The following is a 25,397-nucleotide window of genomic DNA, read 5'->3' as shown; positions in this document are numbered from 1 at the left end:
AATGGTATAAAAATTCTTTTATATAGATTTGATTTGAGCACTTCAATTTTTTTTGAACTATTATTTTATTAAGGCAACTATTTTTTTACAGGAAACAGTTATGGTGTCAGTTGAGCTGTATAACGTAGTACAACAAAATACAGGTAAGATAATAATTCTTATGTTTTATTAATTCTGAAATCTTCACCTGTTTTGATCAAAGATTTAAATTTGTCAATGCCTGTTGCTACCAATTTAATTTGCTGGAGTCTTGAAAATGGGTGCTTGTCTTTGAGCGCTTGAAACATGTATACTGTTATTTCTTGTTTGAATATTTTTTGAAGCGAACAAAGTTTTAATCGGATAATCGCTTAATGATTTAGTTTCTTGAAACTATTTGTTTAATGCAAAAAAAAATTGCAAAAAAATGCATTTTTGATAGGCAATGATAAAAATTACGTTTAATTTTGAAAATAGAAAATAAGTACAAAAATTTGGGGCTAATAATAAAACCATGCGTGTACATTTAAGTCTAATTTATTAAATAAATCAATTTGTTGCCCAATGTAAATATCACATGCAAAGTATAAATGCAAATATTGAATTGATACAAATATATGCTTACCTCCAAATGAAACAATTTATTTTAAATGCTTAGTATCTAATGAGATGCCACAATGTATTTAAAAAAAATTAATTAACTAATCAATGTAAAATATGAATAAAAACTATTGCAAGTAGATATTAAAACGCATGATTAAAAAAAGTAGTTTCAGATAAAATATTTAATAATAAAATCAAATAAAAGAAACTCCCTTAAGAAAAAGATCTCAGACTAAAATATTACATTTTACACTAAAAAGCTGAAATAATATAGCTCTTTTCAATGATCAATTAAAAGACTGGCTTTGACACAAACAGAATGATTTTATGCTTCTAAAAAATTGATACATCTGTAGTTCAAGAAATTCCTGATGATAAGGCAATTTTACTGGAGAGAATAATTCACACAAATGTTCCAAAATGGTTTTGAATAAAAAAATTGACTTAGTTAAGCATGAGAAGTTATTAAGAAATGTTAATTCATCTTTACATGAGATAGTTATTTATTCTAAAGCACTTTTTACGAATCTATTCTATTAACCTTTAAACTCTTATGTTCTTCTTGACAGTGAATATTTAATTAAGGAAATGATAAGAAATTATCTAATATTTGGGATTTAAGGATTAATGCATTTTGATAGCCCTCTAGAAATGAAGTACAAGTGCACAAAATAAAAATAAAAAAATGGAACACCCTGAATATCTTTAATGATCTGATCTTCACTTTCTAGGACTCCCTCTTAATGCTTCGATTTCCAATGATTCCTTTGTTTACAAGATTCCCAATAATAATGAACGAAATAAATTAAGAACATGAAAAAATAACTGCTGCAAATAAAAATTTAAAAGAACTTGCTGCTCTGGAGTATCAGACGAAAAAAATTTTTTTTCAGTGATAGAGCTTTCGCCTTCCAATGCTGCGTCCCAGATTGGAATCTCAGCTGTGGCTGATTGATACGAATTTCGCATCCGGCTTGCACCAACCACAGTGCTGGCCGTAAAATATCCTCATTGGTAGACGGATCATAGGTTAGAGTCCCCTTACCATCAGGCTAACAGAGGGAGGTTCTCGTGGTCTTCCTCTCCATGTAACGTAAATGCGGTATAGTTCCACCAAAAAGTCCCCCACGAAGGAAATTTCTACCAATACTTGCTTCAGGAGTTCCCTTGTCTTCTGGATTGGGCTCAAGAATTCAAAGCTACGGTGGTGAACATTATTAGTCGTATACCCAAAAAATTGGGACGGTTGTTCAACGACGGTTATGAAATAAACTTTAAAAGTAGTTGCCAGAAATCACTACAAACTACTGTTTTTGTGTATCACACTACACGCTACACTACAAACAACGAAAAAAAAGTATCGACTACAGTAGTTTCGCTACTTGTAGCGCTCTACTTCCGACCCATGAGGGTGCATTGTTTTGATTCTCTTATCTCTGTGATGAATTTTCGAAAGGAAAGGGAAACTGCTAATTGATGCAACGGTGATCAGGCGGATGGATTCGCAATTCAGGTAGTTTGACAACTCTACATGCATAGTTGGGTACGCTGCCTATCTCCAACCGCTATTTTATTAAAATTTCAATGTTAAAGTGTGTTAGTACACTTAATTAACATGGGTGATATAGATGCATATTCAAAGAAAAATCTTAATAGTACAGTACTGTTTATCAGTAAAGTAAAAATACAGAACAAACCAACGAGAGAGAAAAAAAATTTCGTTCCCACAATGCTTCACTATTCCCAGTATTGGTTAGGAGGAGAGGAGGGTGCAAATCTACCGGGTCACAAAGTCCTACATGTTCAAATCAGTACCTCTGGGGGTACAGGATCGGAGATCGATCATTCTCTGATTCAGGTCAAAATTACGATCTGCGGATGAATGAATGGATGTATGAATGGGTCCGCCCTATATTTGGGTGCGACGTATGGTGTGGTAGAAGTCTAATTCTTGGCCATAGATGGCGCCACTAAAAAACAAGAAACCCACACTCTGCCTTAAATTTGCTCGGTTTCACCAAGCAGGCTTGCCCGTGTGGCAAGTGGCATTAGCAACAACAACAAGAACCCCTGTTACTGTGCCCCTAAACGTTGTTTTCTCCCTTACACACAGGGACCACGCCTAACATCGGGGAATTAGTTTACATTATGTCATTGAAGGCTAGACTTGTTTACCTATGTACATTATTTGATAAAACTACTCGTTCAGATACTTTCATGAATTATTGAAATAGTTTATTTTAATGACATTGCTTTTTGTAACTAAAAATAAGCTCAATCTTTTTCCTGAAATTTTTTTTTTATTACAATGCAGCAAACGGCAAAAGTGTAAAATATCATAATTAAAATTAATATATTTTACACTTTTTTCCGATCAACTTATTGGACGGAAGGCACTTTTAGATAATAATAAATAAATGGATTGAAAAGAATTATTTTTAATTTCTAATGCAAATACAAAAATGCAACATTTTTATTTCTTAAAATAGTTTTATATTTTCTTACAGGTTGGAAAGACTATTTGAGGGGATGACTCACCTACCTATGATTGAAGTTCTTTTTAAATGAGCGGTAATTCCAATCTTTTAAATATCTATTAGTTAATCATTTACCACGTGGTTGATCATGTAACACTGCAGATGAAAAAACTAAGCGCCAATTCTCTTTATACGGACAAAATTGTGTTCTAGATTATTTTAAAAATCAAGGTCATGTATTCATAAATTTATTATTGCGCTTTTGGCATAGATAAAAGATTTTTCTTTAAAAAAAATAAGGACGTTGTTTCTGCTATTAATATACCGAAATCTTTCACTGTGTGATACAGGGAGTTACACAGCATAGAGGGAGTTATGTTTGATTAACTTCCCCCCACCGTAGTTTTTACATATCTCGGAAACTTTGCAAGTAATTTTTAACGTAATAAAGTGTTTTCTTTAATACTTGTTTGTGTATGCGTCACAAGACATCAAAAAATAAATTTATTTGTGAATTTTTCATGTGCAGTGCATGTAATTTTTTCAATCCAAATAAACATTGCATCTTATTTATTCAACTCAAATCTGCAAACAAAATTTTTTCTTTCGTTGGCGAATTTTGTTCTTCAACTACATCAAAGATTTGCGATATACATTCCGTGCCCAAATTAATAGAGACACTATAAGATTCTATGTAAAATCTTAATTATCAGGTGATACTCTACAGCTTTATTGTTTTTTGCACGACTGAAACCGGTTTGCACTTGTTTACGTTCGTGTATCAATAGGTTAACATTGTAATGCAAAACGTTAAAAAAGAATACAAATAGGAAGAATATAAAAAAATCTCCTGAATGAAAACCCATTACATGTATGCTTAAATATAAAAGTATTGCATATAACCTCGTGCAAAACATGTCATTATTAAAACACTACAGTGCGTCTAGTGATTTGGTCTAATTATTACAATATGCTAATATAATACCTGATATAATAAATATTATATATTTATCTAATAGATCGTCTAATTTATTCAACTGTCGAATTTATATTATATATCGTCTAATTTTACCAATTGATACACGTACGTAAACAAGTGTAAACAGTCTGTGTAAAAACAATAAAGCTGTATAGAGTATCACCTGAAGATTGAAATTTTACATAGAATCTTAGAGTGACTCTAATAATTTAGCCAGGCACTGTTTAAAATGAAATCAAAGAATAACCACCTTTATCAAGGAAATGAATTGTATTTAAAAAAATGTTTGTTCTTGGGAATTAATAGAATTCGAAAGGGAGAGCTGAGGAGTAAAGCCTGATCCTCATCGTCTGCTATAGCTCCTGACTTCACAACTACTGCGAAAATCAGATTTTTCTCAAGCAGGCGTTGTTACATCCGTAGTCGGCAAAATCTCTTTTTACAGTGGATATATTAATTGCAATTTCTTTAGAAAAACTGATTATTATTTTTCGATACGTCAGATCCGTTAGAGAAATTGTATCTTAAAAATTATTTACACCGAAAATTCTTGAAAATCATCGAATGCAGAATAAAAGTCACGAAAATATTCGTGATCGGTAAACACACTGGTCCTGCACATTTTAATTAATAAATAAAATATTTTATTTCATAACAGCAGACCCAATTTTTTTGAGGTTTACGACTACCAATATTCAACTCCGTAGCCTTTTAATTTTGAAAATAATCCGGAAGACAAGGGAACTCCTGGATCAAGTATTGGGAGAAATTTGCCTTCATGGAGGACTTTTTGTTGGAACTAACCGCATTTGAATTACATGGAGAGGAAAACCTCGAAAACCTTCACGGTTAGTCTGACATCAAAAGGAAACTCTAACCCATGATCCATCTACCATTGAGAATATTTTACGTCAGAACAGCGGTCGGTGCAAGCCATTGCTGGGATTGGAACCCGGTTCACGTTTAATTTCTAATTAAATATTCTGGTTAAATTATTTCTTTAATGCCCATGATAGAAAATAGAGAATTTCGAAATTTTTGTAAGAAGTTTCTTAATATTAAAATAAGGGTGGGAAATTTCTTTAACAGTGGAAGAAATTACTTTGAAAAAATAGGTTTCTTCTAATCCAAGTGGAAGAAACTCTTTCCAATAAGGAAGTCCCGCAGTGGACTGATCGTTAAGACGCGGTTCCCAGCAGATCACCGAAGTCAAGCATCACTGGCTACGGTCAGTGTGCGGGAGGGTGACCACTTGGATCAGTCTGCGTAGGGACCGAGGGTGTGCGGTATGGGTCCTCGCTAAACTGTGCTACCGTTCAGTGCTCGACTTCGCGCGCAATTCGTCGGGCTACCGAATTGGGGGTGCCATCCCCTCGGCAGAGGATCAAAATTGTGACAGCATGTCTTCGGACCATCCTCCGGGATGTTTCCCAGACCGTCGCCAATAACCCATTGTGCAGCTCTAGTGCAGTATCTCTTTTATTTTTTTTAAGAATTTAATTCTTAAAATTTATTGTATTTTAGAAACTTAAGTCTAAGAAAAATTTAATTATAAAAGTTCTTTATGATATATCACAAGAATGTTTGTATTTAAGTAATGTCTGTGCTTATGTTAAAGTCCTGAAAAAATAAACTCTGAATCCTGAGTACAATTTTGGATAATCTGTAGCAAGTTGAAAAAGAAATCGTACAATAATGCGTTTTTGATGAAATTAAAAACAACCTAGACCTCATTAAACAAAATGTTTAGAAAACTGAAAATAATACAAGTACACAATTATTTAGATATAGATAAACTTTTTTAGGAACATAAGGACAACCCAAATCAAAACACAAAATAAATTATTATAATAAGCTAAGAGTTTAAAATTATATTTGAAATTAAAATAAATAATATAAAAATAGTAATTTAATAGAAATAATTAAACCTTAAAAATTCTACTTTTGAATTATTTATTAGTTATTGTTAAACAATTATGCAAAATCCCAATCTTGGTAATAATATAGTATCAAAATATAAGAAACTTTTAAAACACATAAAAAAGCGTACAACTGCCGAAAAGACGATTAAAAGATCACTAGCATTTACGATGAAATCAACACAAATAAAACCTATCAAACAGTGATTATTTAAATCCGCGATTCAAAATTCGAGGGCCGTAATAATAGCGTATTTAAAATATCGGAACTTTTAAAACCATTTAGAATTGTTAATCAATAATTTATGAAATAACCTTTAAAAGATCATTAGCAATTATATCGGCACGAATGAAGCACGTCGAAAAGTTGTGGTCTAATATCCATCATAATATTCTGCTAAAAGTATCGAAATTAAAAGTATCGAAAATTAAAAGTATTGAAAGTAACGAAGTAGAAATACAAAGTAGCAACTGCCGAAAAAACAACAAGAAAAAAATTTTCATAAGTCATTTATATTGATACTAAAAATTTGACTGAATATTCACATACATGAAAATGATCGCAAAGTCACATGAATTTAAGATAAAGTCAGGACATATAAAGAGCGTCAAAAGTGAGTACTAAAATTCGAAATTCGTGTATCGTAATAACGTATCGTAATAATATAATCAGACGTAGCCGAGAGGTGGAAATAAGCGGGTTTCAGGCTATACCTAAATATCATTTATTGAGACACATTACTAAAGAGCTAGCATTCAAGTCACAAAATCGTTGTGCTCCTCAATAAAAATTAGAGAAAATCTTCCGAAGTAAATTAGTTGAATGTTTCATTTTAGGGAATAAAGGAAATCATTGTAATTGGTCTATGGGAACTTAGTTTTCTCACGAGTTAGCAAGGGGAAAAAATTTCAAGGTCAATTAATGCATACTTGAACTAAAAATAGATTAAAAGACAGCATGTGAATTTTAAAATGTGAGAAAGAGAGTTTTGTTTTCAATAGAAAATTAAGGAAGAGATTTACAGAAAAGGAAAAACAGAAAGATTGGTTGAAGCTTTTTATGTTAAATATATACAGTAAATATTGTTGTTCTTTGAATTTAATAACTATTTCATTTAACTAGTTTTTTTAACGACTTTATTTTTCTTATAAAGCATTTTTTTTTTTAATTTTAGATATGACAGCCTAAATGACAGAGTTTCGCCAGCTTTTAGAGTATTATAGACTTTCTTCTAAGCTCATTTGAACGACATTGGAAGCTGGCAGCTCTCCACCATCTCGTTCGACAGCTCCAGAAAGGTCTACAGGCACAAAAAAAAAAGCGAGCGTTTAAGAGTTTCGATACACCTTCTCCAACTGACACCAACAAAAAAGATGTTAAGTTGACGCAAATGATGATTATGATGAAATTTGCTTGTCAGCGAGTGAAAGATTCTAACGACCCATCTGTTAGTTTCATCCCATGAAGTTGAAGTTTTGCGAAAGAACTCTGCAGTGTATTCGGTGAAATTTTTCGCTCCATCTGCCAGAAAATCTGTTAAAAATAGCCTTTAATGCTCCTTCCGAGAAGAAACTCTTGCATCTTTGCTAGCTGATCAACATAATCGCACAGGTTAAACTACTGTTTTCGTTTTGTCTATTTTTATTTTATAACCGTAATTGAACAGGCGACCCAATTTTCGGTTTTACGACTAATATTCAACTACATAACCTTGTAATTTTGAAAATAATCCAGAAGACAAGGACTCCTGGATCAAGAAATTGCCTTCGCGGAGGAAGTAAACCGCATTTGCCTGACATGGAGGGGAAGACCACGCCATGGTTAGCATGACTGCAAGGGGACTCTAACCTATGATCCGTCTACCACTGAGTATATTTCACGTCAGCACTGTGGTCGGTGTAAGCCAGATGCGGAATTCGTATCAACAAGCAATCGCCGGAATTCGAGCCCGGTTAACCTCAGTGGAAGGCGAACGCTTTATCCCCTGAACCATCACGGCTCTTTTGTCTAGTTAAATAAGAACAGATCAGGGCTTGCATTACCTACATATGAGTTTGCTCTGCAGATTGGCGAGGTGGCAAAAAATGGCTCAATTTATCGAAGGGATTGAGTTCCAAAGGACTGTTAGAGGCGAGAGCTTGACAAGAGGCTCTACAATAAAAGAGAATTTTGTGATCGGAATGCCTGGAAAAGTGTTTCATTGGACTAGATGAGAGCGATACTTCGATTTGGATAAGCTGAGAATTTTTGTTTTGGATGAAGCTGATGTCATGATTTCGACTTAGGGGCATCATGATCAATGCTTGCGTAATCACCGCAAGGTGTCTAATAGTTGTCAAATGATGCTGTTCTCCGCCACTTACTCGCCTGATGTGTTTTGCGGAAATGATTATAACTGAACTCATAATGTTGCAGCTGAACTATGGAGGCCGGAAAATGTCAAGCAGTTCTATGTTATGTGTCACACCATCGAAGGCAAAGATCCAGAATTGTCCAATATCTGTGGTTCCATATCAATCGGTCAGGCCACTATATTTTGAAGAAGACCTGCAGCTTGGTTTGAAGCCCGACTGACTGCTGATGGACGTTCTGTTGGTAATTTATCTGGAGAGTTAGAGCTCAATCAATGACTGGATACACTGACTCGCTTCAGAGAATGGAAGGTACGTGACCTTTCTTTTTATCTTTATTACATTACTAATTCTTTTTCCTTATTTGCTGGTAAGGCAGTGCTTAAATAACTTTCATTTAAATCTAGGAAAATGCAATTGATAACCTTCTTAATAGTAAATAATGAATTCTAATTTTGAATAATAATTTTTTTACCTAATTGTGTAAAATAATTGTTAAATTAAAAAATAGAATAATCCTCTCAATATTGAATATATTTAAAATTGCGTATAAATTGTTTTTATGGTGGCCAATGTAATCAAGAAAAGAATTCCTTGTAACTTTCATGTAACTTTCAAAATTATTTTGCATTTGTTAAAATATATATAAAAAATTTTCAACAATATGAAGGAGAAAAATTATTTGAGCGCATATCCTTATCAGGGGTCTGTTTAGAAGAAATTTGGGTCCGTTTACGGACCCTTCACAAAATATTGTTTCATAAAAACGGACCCTTCACAAAATATCGTTTCATAAAAACGGACCCTTCACAAAATATTGTTTCATAAAAACGGACCCTTCACTAATTTATCTTTTAATCCGACCCTTCACAAATTTGTTTATCTTCATTATTGTTTTGCTGATCGATTAAACCCTTCCCAGGAAGGGAGGGGGGAAAGAAAGATAGATGTAAACGAACTAAATTTTGTCTTCGGCAGACGCTTCTTCCTTTATTCGTCCGAAATGAATATTCTGCATTCAGCAGTATAGGCTAAATACCAAATATTTATATGTCGCATCGTTAATTTAATAGCTGCAATTGCTGGTTATATTTTAAAATTTAATTTTTTTAATTATAATTTTACTGTGTTGAGCATAATCGTGTATGTCTTTACAATTTAAAAACTCCTTGAAAAAGTTTTTATTATAACGGACCCTATTTGCACAAATTCACAAAAGCGGACCCTGGTTGAAAGAATGTGACTTAACGTTTATTTTATATTCACAAATTACGAGTAATTTTTTCACAATTTTGCGAAAACGGACCTTTTACAAAATGTCTGGACAGACCCCTGCTAATGATGTCATTCTTTTACAGTGTTAAAAAAATACTTTTTGAGTGCTTGAAAAAACTTATTTTTTGTTGAAAAATTTGGCTGCGCATCCTGTATTAATAATGTAAATATTTATATTTGGCTCTGTAATCATGAAAGTTGTAACATTTATTTCAACGTTAAAGTGAACGGTATAAATAAATTTACTACCACTTTTTTTAAATTCGGTATTTTTCATACGTTGGTTACTTCTTGAGGGAAAACTTAAAATTTTTAGTTTTTGAAACACTTTTTAAATAAAAATTTTCTGGGGAACTTCTCACTGAGAATGAGGAACTCTGGATTTCGAAAGTTCTGCCAAAAAACGAGGATAGTAAACTGTTGGTCTAAGTACGTACATATCAAAGTACGACTTGAAGTTTTTCTAAGTTTGTAACCGCCTGAATTTACATAAATTTCTTGTCGTACTTATCAGATTTTTTTTTACATGAAGAGACTTTCTAAACTATTGTGGAGATCTGAAACATCTGATGATAAATTTTAAAAAGCAAGAAACATCGTTTATGATCTAGATTTTGCAACGACTTTAAACAATTTGGCTGGGGTTCGGATAACCCGGAAACTTTCGTAACAGCCACTTTATGTCTCAAGAACACATAAAATTTGAAGGAAAACATTCAGACGTGCTTGGATTTTATACAGCTTCCGAAATACATGAAATAAAAAAAATGGTAATTGTAATTTTAGAAGTAAAAATATTAAACTTAGAAGCAGTGTCGACTTTGTTTGTTAATGAGAACCTGTCCAACATGGGTGAAAGCCCTTATATAGCAAGACGGAAAACAGAAAAACCTGGTACGTAAAACATTTCATTCCAGCATTTTTTTCGAAAAAAATGAAATATCTGTAACTATCAAGATTTCTTTTATAATTCTGGCATATATATAAAACTGCTTCTTTTCCAAGATGAAGTAGATATTGTTGAAAAACTCCCCAAAACTAGCTATAACTGAAATGGTTTTACTACCAGCCTTTCCTCTTTTCCGTCTCGCTTTCACCCCTGCTGTCCAATATTGAGCCTTAACATCTTTCGAGTTTACGAATGCTTTTAGGATTTTAAAAATAAACTGAAGGCTTTAAATGACCAACCTGTTTTTGAAATAATCCATTTAATATATTTTAAAAGCTTGAAAAACAGTTTGTGGAAAGATGCTGAATTGATACCCGTTTAATTTTTTGCATTTTATAACTTCTTTATTCAGCTGCAAATAGAAATTTTGAAAACTTCACTTCCGCGTTAGTGGAACTCCATAGTATAAAAAGAATTATAATTTCTAGCTCTTAAATATGGAATTGATATTAACAATGTATTTCATGTTGCATTTATAAAAATAGGATAGTCTTAAATACTATCTAGTATTTTTACGATTTCTTTAAATTGAATGAAGTGACCAATATTATAAAAGTTACTTGTGTTTTATGTATAAAAGTACAGTTTTTTATTTATATCTATTAACGTATCTAACGTAGCTAAATAGGCAAGTAAGATATCGTTACCTATGCATATCATTGCGCTAAATCGAATGAGAATAAGACCAATCTGTCTGATTTAATAGTATAGCAGTTCGAAAATTTATTAAGGTTTTATGTGCAGAAAGTACAATTTTTCGACTTAGACTTACAACACCTTATGCAACTGACATTGCTATCTAGACAAGTGAGGCATTACTTCAAATTTAATTTTTTACTCTTAATCCGGTAAAATAGTCCTTTGATATAATTTCTGAGAAGAAATGAAGGTTTAATGCGGGAAATGTAAAAAAAAATTAAATAAAAGAGGATTGGTTTTCCTGAATTCAATGTCATATTTACTTATTATTGTAAAATTTAGGAATTTAATTATTGGTATAAGATGATTTAATTAAAAATTACAGGACATAATTTAGGACAAATTTATTGTAACACATACTATATAAATTCAAATGTATTAAGAACTAGAAAAAAAATATGTTGCATTAGGAGAAATTGTTTTATGTACCCTATTATTTTTCTTATAGGCCTTAAGCGTATTTTACATTTTAAATAACACAAGAATCAGTGTAAAAAGTAAAACATTTACTAACAAGTGTATTTTCAATTTTGAATTATTGTTTTTAAATTTCAATCTTAAAAACAATATTACATCTCTTTTCTTTTACACCAGACAAACCTAACAGGGTTCCTCAAAATATCTGAAATAAAAGAAAGAAATTACTATCATGATAGAATTTTATCAACACATTATTAGACTAAAAGAGATTAAATGCCTTTAATTTGAAATCAGTTAAGCCTTCAGGTATCCCTCAGATACTTACTTTAAGTTTGATAGATATTTTGATTATTGTTCTAAGATTATATTCTATACAACTAATGAAAGATGGGAGGTATAATTGGTTTTATAGTTTTTATGATTAGACTGAAATTTCTTTTAAAAAATAAATGGTATTTATAAATGAAGACTATTGAAAATGAAACTATATTGAAAAATTAGTAATTTAAACTTACATACTTACTTACATTGTAGGATAGTAAAGGATTAATAGATAAATGTAAAGTATAAATAAAAATTAAAGTATCTATAGTTAACTTTGAATAATAATGAACAAAATATTATGCAAATCATCGTACACCAAACAAAAGAGGGGATGAATGTATTAAGAATTTGTATTTTTAAAAATTACTGAAAAATGGGGTAACTTTGTGAGAGATAAGGTAAATATTTGCCACACATGTTTTCTGAGTTTTCTAGTTTTAAAATAAGCTTTTCTAAAATTTAAAGTAATTCGTAGGAAATATAAAATAACTATTTCACAAATAAAAAAAATTAAACTTTTTCAAAAATCAAACACATGCTTTTACATTCAACAGGTATAAAAATTAAAGGGAAATATTAAAATTTAAAAATAAAGAAACACAATCTTTATTATATTTTATACTTTATAATAATGCAACAAAATTTTGCATTTATAACACATTTTTCGTTCTATTGAAAAAACTATATTGAAAAATTAGTAAGGTAAAATTATGTACTTGCTACCATTACAGGAAAGTAAAGTATCTATAGATAAATATGTGTTAACTTTGAATAATGATAAACAAAATATTATGCTAATCAAAATACACCAAAACAGAGAGGGGACGAATGCAGAAGCAGATAAGAAAATAAAAAGGAAAGGGATTGTAGAATATAGAGCAGTTTGAAGTGTGGAATTTTTAATTTTAAACATTATTTTTATATAATATATTCACTACCTTTTTTTAAAAAAAAACTTTTTAATAATTACCATAAAATGGGGTGACTTTGTAGGGGACAAGGTAAATATTTACCGAGCATGTTTTCTGAATTTTCTAACTTGCATTAAAATAAGCGATTCAAAAACTAAAGAATTCTTAAGGAAAATTACATTTTTTTCCAAACAATAGAAAACATGTTTTTTTAATCAACAGAAATAAGGATTAAAATTTAAAATTAAGAAATGCAATCTCTTATGTTTTATATTTTAAAATAATAATGCAACAAAATTTGGCGAGATGCTTGGCTATTATTTTAATGTGAAATGCCAAAAAAATCCTTCCTCTATATTAATTTAAAAATTATTTCTATGAAAAGTAATGAAAGTTTTGATTGGAAAAAATTATAATACGTTTTAATGTTATTAGTTTAATGTAGGGTTGCACAAAGTTTTTTGAGTAAAGGGCCACTTGCACAGCAGGTTGGCTAACGAAGGGCCGCAGATGTATTTAGACATGTTAATGACAAATGTAGTAATGTTTATTTAAACATTAGCGTTCCATTTTTTTTTTATCAATTAACTTAGTAATATCAATAACTTAGTAGTGTTCCATTATTGAAATTCATTCAAAAATAAAAAAACTTATACTTTTTTTTACAAAAAAAAACAACTTCGTATTTTTATCATATGAACAATATATTTATCAAAATAAATAAACATTGAAGAAAAGAAATGTTTTTTCTATCATATCATGCAATACGAAAATTCATTTTAGAATTAAATTCGAATAAATAAAAAAAACTGCAATGACACAGAATGAAAGTAGGAAAAAGTTTAGTCCTAATTAAGTAATATAAATTCAAATTAAATATTTTAATTGAAGAAAATTTATGGGTTTTAAACAAAAGCCTAAAATAAAAACAAAACTTTGATAGTTCAAAATAAAATTCAATGCTTATTTTGCAATGTACTTTATTATATTATTAATTATTAGATTTTCTTAAATCGTAATCATTTTCCTTTTTTTTTATCGAAAAACATCACTTAAGCAACAAAAAATTGAAATCTAAACTACAAACAGTGAGTAGTTTAAAAATTCACGTTTTCCGTCATTTTATGAATTTCTCAAGTTGCAATAACATTGCATTTAAAGTAGGGAGGGATGTAACGAGTATTTGACCCTTCTTAATATTTTTTAAAAATGTATTTTTCCAAGTTTTTTTTCATTTTTGAATTTTTATAGATATTACTTTTTTTTAAATTTATAATCAGACAAGTCAATTTTGTCCTTTTTTCGATACTTCGAGAATTGAGAAGGATTTTTTTCCATATTTCGCTGTTTTTATTATAACCCAGCATTTTAACAGAACGTCTCATACTATTAATTTATTATCACTATTTCCCTGTACTGTAATATAAATAACCAGTAACATAGAAAAGTATGATTTTCAGTATTAAAGTTTTGTTTCAGGAACTAAGAAAAATTTGTTTTTTCTGTTTTTCTTTTTTTAGGTATTTTTAATATGACGTAGCATTTTCTTTGAAAATAAAGTTACTAATAAAATTTATTTTATAGCAATTTTGTTTCTTCTAAAATTATGGCAATGAGAAACATTTAAATTGAGATTTTCGGCATAAAATTTTCATTTAAAAAATTAAGAACGTTTTTTTTTCTATCTTTTTGTTTTCTTTAAATAAAAAAAAACTTTTTTTAGACGTTTTCCTTATAACGCAGTAATTTTTAATAGCATTTCTGTTAACTTAATTCTTTTTTCTTGGCTTTTTCTGGTAATTGAAAAACTGAGATGTTCAGCTTTAAAATTTTTTTCCAAAAATTAAGATCGATTTTTATGTTCTCTGTTTCGCTTTTCAACATTTTCAAAAACATTCTTGATTGACCTTATTTTTTGGAGTTAATTTATGAATACATTTTTCCAGGAAATATTATTCTGAGAATTGAAATTTTAGTTTCAGTGTTGCTATGCTGCTAAAAGATTTTGCTATTTGGCCCCAAGTGTACGGCGTTCAGTCGATTTTTTCTTTTTTTTGCCGAATATTTGATTTTTGATCAAATCACAATTCATTACCATATTCGACCAAATCATATTCGTTGCGGAAATAAAAACGAAGGAGAAATAACTAGGATTTACGATGAAACTGTACTGAAATACCGTATCAAAAAGGGATTATTTAATTGCGCGATTAACAGTCACGTGTCGTAATAACATCTAGTTAAATAACAGGATTGTCAAAATAACGTGGAAAAGTATAGAAATAATTGGGAAAAATATATTTATGCTGAACTCATCACAAATAAAGCGTGTCAAAAGCATGATTTAAAATTTGTATGTCGTAATAGAACAATTGGAATTTCTTATAATACGTGGGAACGCATAGCAATAACTGGCGAAAAAAATTGTTGAAAAAAAATAGCAAGAATTGCAGAAAAAAAGATAAAATATCTCTTAGATTTGCGATGAAATCGTTACAAATAAAGTGCACAAAAAGTGATTATTTAAATTTGCGATCTGAAACTCGCGTCGTAATAAAAATTCCGGGTTTTCGAAATCACGTAGAAAAGCGGAAATAACTGTTTAAAAAAAATCATTTATATTTACGATAAAATCTTCTATTTACTAAAGAATCTGTTAAAATTGATTGTGTCAAAACGTGATGACTTAAAAATGCGATTAAAAATTGCCATTTTTAAATTCCTTTTTACTGTGCTTAGAAGCTCTCGCGGGCCGCACTTCAGCAGTCTAAGGGCGGCATTTGGCCCTTGGGTCGCAGGTTGTGCACCCCTAGTTTAATGCGAACAAATAATTGTTACATCATACTCATAAAACAAATTTGAAGAATGTTTTTTTTTTTATTATTCAAAGTTAACTATTGATATTTTACTTTTCTTCAATGGCAGTTAGTATGTAAGTTTACCTTATTAATTTTTCAATATACTTTCATTTTCAATAGTCTTCATTTATAAATACCATTTATTTTTTTAAAACAAATTTCAATCCAAACATAAAAACTACAAAACCAAATATACCTCCCTTCTTTCATTCGTATATAGAATAATCTTTGAACTATAATCAAAATATCTATCAAACTTCAAATAAGTTTCCGAGGGATACCTGAAGGCTTAACTGATTTCAAATTAATATATTTATAATCTCCCTCATTCTAAATAATGTGTGGGGAAAATTTTATCATGATAGTAATTTCTTTCTTCTATTTCTGATATTTTGTGGAAGCATGAAAGGTTTGTCTGGTGTAGAAGGAAAGAGTTGTAATATTGTTTTTATGATTGAAATTGAAAATAAAATTAAAAATGAAAATGAATAAAGTTCTAAGTATTGACATTTTTTAATTGATTCTTGCATAATTTAAAAGGCAAAATACGTTTAAAGAGCCTATAACAAAAATAGCAGGGTACATAAAAAGTATGCTATTAATAAAATATTGTTTGTTTTTCTAGCTATTAATAAATTTGAATTTGTTTAGTGCGTAAATTAACACGTTACAAATTTGTCCTAAAATAAATCCTGCAAAATTTTAATTAAATTGTCTTACATAAATAATGAGTATGTAAAATTTTACAATAATAAATTGTAAGCATGAGATTGAAAATCTTCTTGTGTTTTTGACAACAATTTGAAAAAAATTGGTATTTCATGAAAGTGATATTCATGATAATATTTGCAGTTAATGCAATGTAAACCATTTTATGACAATAAAATTCTGAGACATTATTGTATAGACAAGTTCGTCATTATTTATTATGTATTTTTAGGCTAAATTTTAAGAAAAAAATTTAATTGCTTTGATAGTTGATTCGTTCTGATGTTATAAATATCTTATGACTAAAAGGTAAGTCTAAAGTTGTATATTTCATACACTAAATCCTTATTTCTTCTAAACAATTATTTCAAACGACTACTTTACGGGATTAACCATAAAAAATTAAATAGGAAGAAAAGTCTCACTTGTCTAGATAGCAATGTCAGTTGCATAAAGTGGTATAAGTCAAAGTAAAAAAATTGTTCTTTCTACACGGGAAACTTTTATAAATTTTTGAATTGCTGAAGTATTAAATCTGAGAGCTTGGTTTTATTCGATTTAGCATATACGATACCTCACTTGCCTAGCTTGCAATGCTAGATACGTAAATATGTATAAATAAACTTTACTTTTATACATGAAACATAAATAACTTCTATAATATTAGTCACTGTTCTGGCATTCATAAGCCTGGAAAATGACAGCCAGGATAATGACAAATTCGCCATTTTATAGCATATAACTTAATTTTAATTTAATATTTTGGCCTAAGACGTTTATATTCTGCAGAAAACAACAGGGTTTCTTAAAATAACTCAGATAAATCTATGTAGTTTATGTTATCAATGATTTCACGAAAACAGGAAAATGACAACACAAAAACCTACTCACCTTGAAAAACTTTTTGAAATAGATTTTGAACCAGAAAATTGGTTCTTTATTCATGCAACAAGATATATTCATATAGGAGGGCATCTAATCACTCTATTAACATAAGATATTGATCGCTGGCTCTATCTATTTTGGTTATAAACCACTAAATAAAAGTAGCCAGGAAAATGGTATTTTCTTGGGACAAAAAAATTATTGACAGAAAAAAATATTTAAAACGAAGTTTTTGTAAATAATACCCTATGCGGATATTCTGGAAATGCTTACACCGGTTGAGATAAAAAAAATAGATATTGAAAAATTTATGGGAAGTTTTGAAGCTAGTTATTACTGGAAACATTGTTTGGGACATACCAAGAAAATTACATTTTGAAGTTCAATTAAATTTTTTAACTATACAAAACAGTCAATACTAGTGCAAAGTCATTTTAAAATGCTAACAGAAATACTATTTATAAATTTCGTTAAAAACAGTTTTTTTAGTATTATAGTATTAGATCTTGGAGTAAGGGAAAGTGAATTGTCATATTTCGTGAGAATCACCCATATACCGTCTCCTCGGCGAGAAACAGGTAGGGTTTTACCTTCATTTTGACAAAGCAAATGGGACTCATGCTTAGCGATAAAATATGAAGGGGAAAATGAAATAAAAAATGTGAAATAAAATAATTATTTAATTATAAATAAGAACTTTTAAAACACACTCTTTTTCAAGCTCTTAAAATATATTAAATGGATGATTTCGAAAACAGGTCGGTCTTTAAAAGTATTCGGTTAATTTCTTAAAAGTGCTTAGCTGACTTAAGAAAAGGCACACTAAAAAAATAATAAAAATAAAGCGTTCGTAAACTCGAAAGATGTTTAGTTTCAATGTTTGACAGGGCTCTCAAATGAAGAGATTCTTATAAATAAAATTATCTCTACTTCTAAACTTAATATTTTTACTTCTAAAATCACAATTGCAATTTTTTTGTACAATATAGAAACTGTATAAAAACTTAGAATGCCTGAATGTTTTCCTTTTAACTTTGCCTTTACTTTTTTAAGCTTGTCCACAAAAAGAAACTAACGTATAAAAAATACCGAATTTAAAAAAGTGGTAGTAAATTTATTTGTATCGTTCACTTTAACGTTAAAACAAATGTTACAACTTTTATGATTAGAAAGCCAAATATAAATATTTATATTAATACATTCTCGTTGGTAGAACTATTTTGTTTACGCAAAATAAGTTCGAATAATGAAATTTTTTTTACTGTCTTTTAAGAAGACGCTAGGGCAGTATTCGGTTTATACGTTTGATAAGATTAGAGAGAAAAGAATTAAAATAAAAAGCTATGATTCTGTTAGCTGATATTATGAAAATAATTAAAATTTTTATTTTCGGAATGTAATACTACAGTTCTAATCATAAATACCTATATTCATTATAACATTACGGTGTGTAAGACTGTTTCATTTATTTTATATAAATGCTGATGATGAAACAATTTAGTTTTTTTTATCATTTATCTTTTCGGGAGGAAAAAGAAACTTTTTTAGAAGACTAAAATGCTGGGAGTTAACTGTTTTATGAACTAAAACTAATTAGACATTCTAATTAGATATATTTGAATTATCTGCTCCCTCCTTTAGTGGCCTGTGGTGATAAAAGTTTTGAATACTTATGTACTAGTGAATTGGTATTGAATAATTGTTGAGGTAGCTACGCTACATTACTCCCCCACCAGAATTTTATTTGGGATAGAATTCTATGAATAAAAACATGAAACAGCAATCTCATAAAAACAGCAATAAGCAGTGTATGATTTATTGCTTTTTTTATGAGAGGCCGGGAGTGCTGTATTAGGATCACCGGATTTTAAGCGGTGATTTAAAGAGCTGTGTTAAGATCACTGTTGTGTCGCTGATCACTCATCTGTTTCTATTAGCAGTGTTTACTGCTCCCCGTAGTGTGTGATCGAGACTGAGCAGCAACAAAGCGAGGAGGATAATGTCGCATTTGCAAATAGAAAGTCAACTGTTTGTCTGTCTTCTATCCATCAAACTAGAAGTACTCAAATCGAAGTGAGTGTTTCAGTGAGAGGTAGACGTGTTGTTAGAAGCAGGCGTGTTCAAATCGAAGTGAATGCGACTATCAAGATAGGCGTGTTCGAAGGCGTCCAATGTGAGGAGCATGTTAGCGGAAGTTTCAGTGTTATCTGTCAAAGCGAACATCAAGATAGAATCGAGTTAACATGTTTTATATACTTGTGAATCGGAATTGAAAAATTGTAGTGGTAGTTAGTCTACAAAGTTTTTTAACATTAATATTTGTACACGGAAAATTATTGGTACAGTTTTTTAGAAAAAATTGTGTTGGAAAAAAAGCTTCTGTGAAACGCATTTTTTTCGCTCATTGTAAATGATTTCTATACTTATTATATTTTAATTAACAGAATTCAACTAAATTCAGTAACAAGATCAAAATTTGCCTCTTAAATTTCTAATTAAAAGTTTTTACAATTCCGAATTGGCTTTATATGAGGATATAGAAATCCTATGCTTGCTCACAAAAGCTTTTCATTAGCCTACCCGCTAAAAAGTTTTTTTGTTTTTTTGAAAGAAAAAAAAAGAAAACCTAAGTGTTTTTTAGCGAAAACACTTCTTTGCTAGCTAAAATAATATTATTTTTTTTTATAACCGTCGTTGAACAGCCGACCCAATTTTTTTGGGCTATCCATTATGGCTACCAATGTTCAACTGCGTAGCCTTGTAATTTTAAACCCAATACTGAAGACTAGGGAAGTCCTGGGTCAAGTATTGGGAGAAATTTTGCCTTCGTGGAGGCCTTTTAAATGGAACTAACCAGCATTTGCGTTACATAGAGAGGAAAACTACCCATGGTTAGCCTGATGGCTAGGGGTACAAGAGGATTTTTCTCCTAGTTTAAGCTCTTTATTGAAAATGGGTAATCATCCAAAAGTTTTCGTTAGCCCATGATCCGAAACAAGATTTGTCTTTAAAACATTAAGGCTTAATTGTGAAATTGGCTACCGCAAAACTAAATTTTACCTCCGAGTGTTAGCTCACTATGAGAAAATATTAGCCTATTCCAACCAAACAAAACTTTTTATCCAAAAAGAGTTAGCTAAGAGCCCAAGTCGCAATTTTTGATAGTTTTCTCTTAATGAACCAACATAATCTTGATGGTAGCCATCAATAATTTCATCATGAACCATTCTATTTTTTGTTGGTAACCAACATAAGTAACAATCACCCCAATGTAGAAATTCTCACCGATTTATGATGGTCCAACATAAGAATAGCAACTTGTTTTGATGGTTTGTTCATCATAGTTTCTACCATAGTTCGTTAGAAATCAAATAGAGCGTTTGCCTTCCAATTCGGCGAACCGGGTTCGAATCCCAGTCGATACGAATTACATATCCGGCTTGTATTGTACCGACCACAGTGCTGACGTGAAATATCCTCAGTGGTGAACAGATCGGAGTCCCTTTGCCGTCAGACTAACCGTGGGAGGTTCTCGTGGTTTTCTTCTCCATGTAACGCAAATGGGGGTTAGTTCCATAAAAAGTCCTCCTCGAAGGCAAATTTCTTCCAATATTTGATCCAGGAGTTCCCTTGTCTTCTGGATTGGGTTCAAAATGACAAGGCTACGGAGTTGAACATTAGTTGTCGTAAACCCATAAAATTGGGTCGGCTGTTCAACGAAGGTTATAAAATAAAATTAATAAAAAAAAACCTTTACTCGCCAAGTTGGCGTGAGTTAAAATACTGGTGAGAGTGGCGAGCACTGCAAAGGAATAAAATAATAAATTAAGAAACTAAATATTTTTTTGTTTAAGATTTTAAAAAGCAGATAAGAATGCAACTTTTAAATAAGAAATGGAATTGTGACATACCATGCATTTTTTAGTGTACGATTTAGACTGCTTTTTTTGAAGTATGGTTCTACTATAGCACTTATTTTTGTTATAGGAGAGACTTATGATGTCGATTGAGCTGAATAACGTAGTGCAACAAAATTTAGGTAAGAATATAATTTTCATGTTTTATTTATTTTGATACCTTTATGTGTTTTGACCAAAAATTTAAAATTTTCAATATTTTCTTTTCAAAACTGCAACACAAATGGATAACTACTGCAACATGAATTCTGCTTTACAGTGTACAAAAAAAGAATAAATGGACCACTCTGAATAATTTTTGATCTAATGTTTGGATCTTCTCTCTCTTGGTCTCATTCTGAATGATTCGAGGGGGTCCTTTCAAACATGCCAATTAATTTGTTCAAACATTAATTCATTCATTTTAAGTTACGAGATCTGACACAAAAACGTACTTTCTTTGAACAAACATATCGTCTGATTTCAAAGGGAGGTAGATCTTCCATATGTACAGTCCGCAAAAAAAAAACGAATCACCCTGAATAACTTTCTTTCTAATGATCGGATTTTCACGAACTAAGTGTCAATCTTAATGGTTTCTGGGGGTGACCTCAAATATGTTAATTAATTAGTGCTAACTATTAATTAAGTTACGAAATCAGACACAAAAACGTACTTTCTCTGAATAAACATATATTTTTTTTTTTACATATTTGGAATCTAGACACTTGGATTAGGGGGGGTAGACAAAATTTTAAAAAAATTGGGTGGTAAATTGAGCCGCAATAAAGGTTTATATATTTGGCGATAGTCCAGAAAACCGCCAAAAAAAGTCGCCTGCGCAAATAAATATTTTAAGATAACCCATTGACTAATTCAAAAGAGGAGTGCTTAGTTTTACTAGGTTGCTACGCAACCAAGCTTTGATAGTAAAAAAATTGAAATAATGTTCAGTGATTGCTCGGAGAGGTTTAATTTATTGTTAATAGAAAATATCTCGAAGTTTCTTGGCAATAAACAATTTTTTTAGGGGATTTCTGTCCAAAAAGCAAAAAAAAAAAATTATTTTAATCTCCTTTGAAAAGTAAATTTGAATCGATTTATAAATTATTTATGATAGTTTTTAGAATTTACATACATGAACTTTTTATCTGATATTATTTAGATTACACTGTTTTTACTATATTTATTCGAGGATTTTATACTAAAATCAAATGAACATAATTATAGCTATATACAAAATTTTAGGGATAATCATTTTTACAGCTTTAATCGAGTCTTCTAGGCAAGAAAGTGTGAAGAAAAAAAAAGTGCTTGAAAAACAAAATGTAGATTGTATAATAATTCTAAAGCACATTCACAAGGTTTTCTATAATTTACGATATTTCTTTTTTCTATAACTCAAGGAATTGCTGAATGTTTAGTGGCATTTTAAAAAGATTGAAATATGTTATGTTTAAGAAGAAGATATTGAAATAATATGTTGCATATTGTAGGATTCATTGTTTAAAAAATCGCTTCATTCTACTAGATATTTAGGTTACATCGTTTTCTTTGGATAAAGATGATTAGCAAATAGCATCCTCATGTTTCGATACATTCTGAAACTTATACGTTCGCAAATTTACCATAAAATGTCGCACAGCATATTCTTCATTTACGATAAGCTACATTTACCACCAAATACTGCTACTATGGTTATTTTTGTTTTCTTATATATATCTGATGCTCTCTTTTTAAACAGAGCTCGTAAGATCCTTAAGATACTGAAATGGGGGCACAAAAACTTAAAAGATAAAATATTTAATTTCATTAACTCAAAATATCTGGTGTCAAATTGTAAATTTTTAAGTTAAATATAACTTTTACAATATTGATGTTCCTACGTTTTTAAAGACCACATGAATCCTGATAAAATATTAAAATGCATATGTTTACTTTAACGAGTGTAAAATCCTTATCAAAATAATGATCAAGATCCAAATGTAAAGCAGTATAATTGACGATAAAAACTCAAATGGCTTCAAAACATATGAAGAGGGAAGTAAAAGTCGACATGTTTCGAGATTTCAAATATAATCGCCCATTCTCAAGACTTGTCAGGCTTGGATAACTTGTGACTTTTATTATTGGACGCTGAAAACATGTCTATTTTTATTATCATCTATTATTTTTTTTAAATCAATGAAGTTTTTATATTTTCGATTCAGTTTCTTGGGATTATCCATTTAGTTACACAACATATTAAATTATTTCACTCGATATTAAAATAAGTTTTACATATGTTATAGGCACTGGTTCTTAGATTGAAAAAATAATAATTCACTACTTTGTAAAAAAATCAATGCAGTAAAAGAAAATTATTTTTTTTTTTGCTGCAAGCCTTAACATTTTAATTTAAGATCATAAAAAAATTCCGTTTACAATTGAAATTTCAAAAGTCGAATGTGAAAATGGAATGTCCCCTAGTACCAGGAATCGAAATTAAATAGTTACCAGGACAACTTTTTTAAAAAATAGCGTTTCCGTCCTACTCGAAGTTGTTTGAAAAGGTATTTTTTATATATCGATTCCAAAGTTTATTCTACATATATTTCAGGGTATACTTTCGGAGTATTTCGATCGAGTTTAATTTTACACCCTTATTTGCTTAAAATTATTAAATAATTTACTTAAAATAAATTATTCAAGCTACATGATTTAATGCATTTATAGTATAATAATAAACGGAGCTTCCAACGCATATCCTTAACCTTAATACCGCTATCATTAAATAAATGGAATAAGCTTAGATAAATAATAAAAGTTAATTTTTCCCTCGCTTTAATTTTCAAGGAATAATATGTTTCGATCAAACAGATTTCATTCTGGAAATAGCTAAATTATTGAGTAGGTCCCTTGGAGCAATATCATTCTTATCCTCTTTTGACGAAATATAGGAAAAATTAGTTTTCACAGTTTCTGTAAAAAGTATGTTAGCCAACTTGCCACGTTTTTTTTTAAAATTTTTTTTATTAAAATAAGTTTGAAAATTGTGTATTTTTTATAGCACTTTTTTTAAAAATCAGATGACTCTAAAATTGGCACAGCTTCGGAATCCTTACAAATTTCAATTTTTAGTATTTCCTGCTTAACAAAATAAGGCATTTTCCTGTTAATAAATTATACTACAATAATATCTTGGAAATCATGCTTAAGTAAAAAATTAAACAAAATTACCGTTAAATATAATAATTAATAATTAAAATTAGTATATTATCAGAAAAAAAATCTAGTTGGTATCATAAAGAGTAAAAGATGTAATGAAATAATTAGTGAATCACACGTGGTCAGATAATTAAAAATTTAATTTCACAACCAAGATAGTAGGACGACATTTAAGATACTGAGATATTTTAAGACACTAAAAAAATTGGCTACGTATTCCACAGCTGTTCGGTATCTTTATCCTCTTTGTAGTGACTTATAAAACATCAAAACTATTTTAGATAATCTAAGTTGAAGTCTCAAGAAACAAAAAAAAAGACAATCAATAATTTATATTCTTTTTTCAAAAAGAAAACTGTATGCTAAGTAAATAATCAGCTGTTTTGCCTTAAATAATTTTAAACAGCTAAATGTTTTTAATTTCTTAACAAGGTATTATTCTTAGCTAGCAGACAATAATTCTTTAAAAAAAACTTGACTATAATTTAAAAAGGAAACCTAAATTAAAGAAAATCTAAATTAAAGTTCTAAAAACATTTTTTAGTATATTAATCAAATAATAAATGAAAAATGGTAAAGAATAAGATTTTTAAAATGTTAAAATTTAATTAAATAGTTGGTAAAATAGTTCTGCGATACACTTCCAGAAATTTCTTTTAAGATTAGGATGATATAGGGTAAACCAACAAATGAAGGAGCATTTCATAGATATTTCTTAGAAATAAGATTTTAAACGTTTTAATTTAGACTGATTGGTAACAGTAGCTTACTACCTAACAATAGGAAGTCATCTAACAATGCATTTAGTTACCTGGTCTTTGAGTCTTCTCTGGAAAAAGTTTTTGAATTTGTTAGTATCTGTTCAAAGCCTTGTTTCTTTGACAAAATTATAAGGTCAGTGTTTGTTGTTATCCGTTTAAACTACAATTAATTGCATATAATAATGTTTTTTTTCT

At 29.8% G+C, this 25,397-nt stretch overlaps 1 protein-coding gene across 3 annotated transcripts in view; it reads left to right on the top strand.

Annotated features, from left to right (window-relative positions):
- Nucleotides 1–25,397, top strand: part of LOC147802079 (ATP-dependent RNA helicase DDX19A-like) — a 201,113-nt gene that overhangs the window by 145,839 nt on the left and 29,877 nt on the right. For all 3 annotated transcript variants that reach the window (XM_087153149.1, XM_087153148.1, XM_087153147.1), the window contains 4 exons: nucleotides 92–143; nucleotides 3,090–3,153; nucleotides 7,133–8,621; nucleotides 21,326–21,377. The gene's annotated coding sequence lies outside the window, so the exon portion shown is untranslated. The remainder of the gene's footprint in view (nucleotides 1–91; nucleotides 144–3,089; nucleotides 3,154–7,132; nucleotides 8,622–21,325; nucleotides 21,378–25,397) is intronic.

The sequence above is a fragment of the Parasteatoda tepidariorum genome, chromosome 10 (genome assembly GCF_982258835.1).
Source record: "Parasteatoda tepidariorum strain Cologne lab strain chromosome 10, Ptep-v5.0, whole genome shotgun sequence".
Taxonomy (NCBI): domain Eukaryota; kingdom Metazoa; phylum Arthropoda; class Arachnida; order Araneae; family Theridiidae; genus Parasteatoda; species Parasteatoda tepidariorum.
This window is presented reverse-complemented; position numbering and strand designations above follow the sequence as displayed.